A 6,031-nucleotide genomic window follows, 5' to 3' on the forward strand; every position below is an offset into this window, starting at 1 on the left:
CTGAGTTAGAACAATGAAAAGTGGTGCTACCAAATTTTCATTTTCACGGGCAAATGGTGACTTTAAGTTAATTTTTCAAACTTTTAGCATTATGTTGTCAAAAAACAAAGTTCATAACCCAAATATTCATATTTTCTTCTTTCATATGAGACCTTACGCATCAAATATGAATAACGCATGCTTGAGAAAAATTTGTATGAAAACATACTTCATTTCTACCAATTCTACGGATAGTCGAAGGAAACAAGCATTCAGCTCTCCCAACTTAGCATTAGACAATGGGCTCATCTGCACCATTGAATTCACACAAAACAACCGCAATGCTACAGTGAATGTTGTTCGAGGGGGGGGGGGAGATTTACAAAGAATGCTGTATGAGACGGACAGCCCTTTGTTGTCATTTATTTAGAAGAAGCTATGAGACACAACCAATAATTGAAGACTAATATGGTGAGTATTCTCAGGCTGCATGCAGTCCAATGGCTACAGGAAATCAACATTACAACAGTGATACACATTTTAATGATTTAATACCTGAAATTTATATCACTGTTTTTATTATGGCTCCGCCACGAAGTGGTGCCGGAGGCATTATGTTTTCGGGCTGTCCGTCCGTCCGTCCGTCCGTACGTACGTCTGTACGTCCGTCCGCTTATGTTTACGCGATAACTTGAGTAATATTGACTTGAATTCTACCAAACTTGGTCCAAGTATAAAGTATGATGGGGCAATTAGTTGATTAGATTTGGGGTGAAATCCGCCAAAGTTCAAAGGTCAAGGTCAAATCATGAAATTCTATCCGTTTACGCGATAACTCAAGACTGGATCAAGCAAATTTCACCAAGCTTTGTCCAAGGATGATGTATGATGGGACAATTATTTGATTAGTTTTTGAGTGAAATTGGACAGAGGTCAAAGGTCAAAGATCAAGGTCAACTACTAAAATTTAATTGTTTAAGTGATAACTCAAAACTGGACGAAGCAGCTTTCACCAAATTTGATCCAAGGATGATGTATGATGGGGCAATTAGTTGAGTTGATTTTAGTGACATTTGCAAGAGGTCAAAGGTCAAAAGGTCTAGGTCAAATCCTAAAATTTAACTGTTTACGTAATAACTCAAAACTGGATGAAGCAGTTTTCACCAAATTTGGTCCAAGGATGATGTATGATGGGACAATTAGTTGAGTTGATTTTAGTGACATTAGCAAGAGGTCAAAGGTCGCAAGGTCAAGGTCAAATGCTAATAATGTTGCTATTTACTCATATCCATGCAATGTCCAAAGGTTTTTTTTTTATTTAGTGTAGACATGTACTACTGCGTAAAGATTCTCCAGAAAGAGTTTCATGTCATAAGGTCAAAGGTCAAAAGGTCAAAGGTTAGGTGAAAATGTTACAATTTCACTTTCTTGGAAATGGTTCAATGTATCCTCATGGAACTTGGTACATACGCATGTACTGACTGGCAGGGATTATCTCGGGAATGTACGGGTCATGGGTCCATAGTCAGGGGTCAAAGGTCAAGGTCAACTCAAAATTTTACTATGTGTATTTCCCTCATTAACTAATACGAATAATGACTGCTATGAGGGGCACAGTTAAAATTATGGGCCCAAGGTAATGTGAAAACCGTAATGGTTTTCACATCACCGGGGGCCTACATAATTTTAACTGTGCCCCTCATAGCAGTCATTATTTGTTTTACATACCGAAAATATAGATTCTAGTCTCTTGTGTAAAAGAGTGCTGTAAAAGAGTGCTGTAAAAGAGTGCTGTAAAAGAGACTAGAATCTATATTTTCGGTATCTATATTTCGGAATCTATATTTTCGGTATGTTAAACAAATAATGACTGCTATGAGGGGCACAGTTAAAATATAGATTCCGAAATATAGATACCGAAAATATAGATTCTAGCCTCTTTTACAGCACTCGTAATCAATGCTGATCGACAGCGCGGCGGTCGTATCATTGGTGCATACTGTAAGCATCTATGTGTACATTGTATGTTACGTGTACTACAGGGTTGTGATTGTCTCCAAACCAGTCCGCTAGTCTCTTTTACAGCATGCTGATTGAATGCGCGGCGGTCGTATCATTGGTGCGTACATATGAGCGATCTATGTGTATGGGGTCGCGACTGTCTCCAAACCTATTTACCGCGCGGTCACAGTAACTCCAAAATAGGGCACAGTCCTCACAGTCCTCACTTCATGACTCCCCTTTTAACCAATCAGATGAGAGGATTCTAGAAATGAGGTATATAATATTATATGCAATGCTTGCATTATCATTTTTAAACTTGATATATACATGTATTACCTAATGTAGATTCTCTCAAAGGTCAAAGGCCAGGTTTAAATGCAACAAAAAAAAAAATCTATGTTATACTGTAATTATGCTCTTTCTTCATACCTTGAAAATTACTCAATGTATAAACTTACAAAAAGGTCGGTCAGAAGTCAAGTAAAAATCCTCACTTCCCTAAATGCGTGTACCTGCACTCGTAGACAATTATAGCAAATCTAGTTCAAGGAATGTGAACATTCAAGATATTTCGGACAAACCTGACGTTTCAATATTTTGTCAGTCATCACACATTGTGAAGACAGTGTACCATACACCTGTTTGGAGAATCATGCATTATGGCGGAGGCATCAGTCGCCATAGCGACATTTCTAGTTTCTTTCTTTCTTTTTTTTTGGGGGGGGGGGTCGGAAGGTTTTTTTTTCGGTCCGTTACTCCCACCCCACCTTCCCAAACATTCCGCTGATGAACACCCTTTGCTCTGTGGTTAAGGCCAGGTCACACCTTTCCGGGCAAGCCTTGTGCGCGACTTATGAAGAACAATTTTTACTACCCGGAGGTCCCCGGAATGGGTCACACAGGACAGTACCTAGCACGTATCTCACCCATAGTCACCTGGAGGTGTGCACGCAAATCTTTTTACCTGCAGCCATGTTTAGGTCCTGTCACACCTTTCCGGACAGGATATGCAGGCTTGTTGCGTGTAGGGATTTTCCAGCATACCGGAAATTTCTGAGGGCGAACAAGGATTTGGGCGTGTCAGTGCTGGACGCGTTTTACTTAAATTCTCTTTGCGGGTATACTATGTGACCTTTGTATCAGTCGCATAGGGGCTGACAACTCAGTGAAGGAATTCCTCTGAAGGAATGACTAAAGTCCCACGGAATGTCATTATCTTGGCTGCATACGGGGACTGCGAAGTACCTGTGTGCACCGTGGGTGTTGCCTGCAAAGTGCTGCCGCTAAGGACCTCCTACAGGCATTCTGCGTCGACCTCTCCGGGCATCCCCGCGACTCACCCAGAAAAAGTTTTGGTCATGCTCAAAACTGTGCTGCAGTTAAATCGGACTTGCGTGAGCACCTCCGGGCAACTACAGGTGAGATACGCGCTAGGTATACTGTCAGGTGCGGACCAACTACTGAGAGCTCTGGGTAGCAAATTTGTTTGCCCGCAAGTCAAGCCGCAAAACTTCCCCAGATACGGTATGACAAGGCCTAGGGCACGCTCAAAACTTGTTCCGAGTGAGTCATGGGGGTTCACTCGCAGAGGTACACACAGATCACCAGTAGGAGACCCTTACCGGCAGCACCTCGCAGGCAACTCCAACACAGGTGCTTCTCAGTACACATAAGTCGCTCATAACAGAAAACGGATCGGTTTCAAAGCTCTCACGCAGGTCACACGGAATGCACGCAAGTAGAAGTTACGTAGCACGCGTCTAGTAAGTAAGTAACAAGTGCGAAAATTGCAAACATTATTATTCGCCCGCAGAAAATCTTCAGATGTGCTGGAAACTACCTCCTCGCCGCAAGCCTGCGTGGCTTGCCCGGAAAGGTGTGACACGGCCTTTAAGGCCGTGTCACACCAGCCTTGCGTGCGACTTCCGAAGAACATTTTTGCTATCCGGAGGTCCCCGCAGATGACCCGCACATGACAGTACCTAGCATGTATCTCAAAAGTAGTTACCCGGAGGTGCGCACGCTGGCTCTATTTACCCGCTGCCAAAAAAGGCCCTGTCACACCAGCTAAGCGGGCTTATTGCGTATGGGGATTTTTCAGCACGCAGAATAATTTCTGCGGCCGGACAAGGTTTAGGGCGAGTTTGGCGTGGGTATTATATGATAAACGCGTGATACCTAAGTTCTTCTTGCGTGTATTCCGTTGAACTGCATGTTAGGCGCGTGGGTGTCACGTGATAGCTTCGTGATAGCTTCTTTTATGTCAGTTACGGGCGACATACGGGCTCTGCGAAGTACCTGCGCCACAACTGCGTGGTATCTGCGTAGTAGTCGCCTGCGAGGTGAGTGCTAGCCTGAACAATAGGCTGGTTCGAGTGGATGGGCAAACAATCATTTGTCAACTAGCTTTCAAGAAGTAAAGATGCCCCGTAGACGGAAAGTGCACAAGGGCAGAGAACGTCCAGTGGATGGACAGCCACAAAGCCCGGAAGATTAACAGCAAATGCATCATATTGCTGCTGAAGTCCATTCGGCGGATGAAGTCCTGTCCGAAAGGGACCAGGTAGTCCTCGACGCCACAGAGGACAGAGGACAAAGAAGAGAATGAGCCCACAAATGGCACGCACTCCCTTCATATAGGCATAGATCAGCGGACAACTTACCTACTTCAAGTGGGTCAAATGCCTGTGAATTGCGGCGGCTACGGCCCTCCTACGGGTGTTCTGCGTGGAACTCTTCGGGCAATCGTCACGATTCATCCGGAAATAGTTTTGGTCATGCTCAAAACTTTGCTGCGGGAAAATTGGACTAGCGTGCGCACCTTCGGGCAACTAAGGACAAGATAAGTGCTAGGTACTGTCAAGTTCGGGCCAACTGCGGAGAGCTCCGGGTAGCAAATTTGTTTCCCCGCAAGTCAAGCCGCAAAACTTCCCCAGATACGGTATGACAAGGCCTTGAGCATGCTCAAAACTTGTTCCGGAAGAGTCACGGGAGTTGCCCGTAGAGGTACGCGCAGAACACAAGTAGGAAACCCTTACCCGTAGCACCTCACAGGCAACTCCAAAGCAGGTACTTCGCAATCCCCGTAAGTCTCTCGTAACAGAAAATGGATCGGTTTCAAACCTCTCACGCGAGTCACACGGAACGCACGCAAGTAGAAGCTAAGTAGGACGCGTCTAGTAAGTAAGAAACAAGTGCGAAAATTGCAAACATTCTTGTCCGCCCGCGGAAAATCTTCTACGTGCTTTAAACTACCTCCTCGCCACAAGCCCGCGTAGCTTGCCCGGACAGGTGTGACACCGCCTTTAGCTACATGGTCAGGCAAGCTCATGATCACAAGCTAATTTACGACCCTATTCACAACCGAACCATCTGTAACATTCCCTTTTACCCCCTCCCTTCATGTTTGTGTAAATTCATTGAAGCATGAAGGCCATTGTTATCTGCCAAGTCGGGCAGGCGTCGGGAAAGCTAACTGCTCCTTTTTTCTATCTTGGTAAAATGTAAGGATATTTTCAAATTAAGTTTTCTCGAGCAGGCGTTGATCATTTTTTATGCATGGGATATCATATGAAAGAATGGATGTTAAAGCTATGATTTTATTTTTTGCAAAAGATTGCTGAAAAAGACTGAAAAATTCTTTCAAAGTCACCATTTGCTCATGCAACTGAAAATTTAGTAGCACCACTGTCTATTGTTCTAACTCAGTCAGGCATGAATTATGAACAATGTGTTGTGCATCAAATGAAAGAAGAGAAGAGTATCTTTCAATCGATGTACATCTCATAGAGCAAATATATGATTATGATCGCAAAGAATTGCAATGAAACTCAGTTTTGTTTTTTCTGGGACACACTGTACAGTGTACTCCCATTATAACAAACACAGTTAGAACGAAATTGCATTATAATGAAGTAAAACTTCTGGTCCCAAAATTATTTCCATTAAATTCCATGCTACAATATTTGCTTTTAACACAGTTATAGTAAAATTTTTGTTATGACAAAGTCTTTTCCGAGCGCCACTGACAAAAGAAAAACAAAAGAAT

This window comes from Diadema setosum, unplaced genomic scaffold (genome assembly GCF_964275005.1).
Source record: "Diadema setosum unplaced genomic scaffold, eeDiaSeto1 scaffold_71, whole genome shotgun sequence".
Classification (NCBI taxonomy): Eukaryota; Metazoa; Echinodermata; class Echinoidea; order Diadematoida; family Diadematidae; genus Diadema; species Diadema setosum.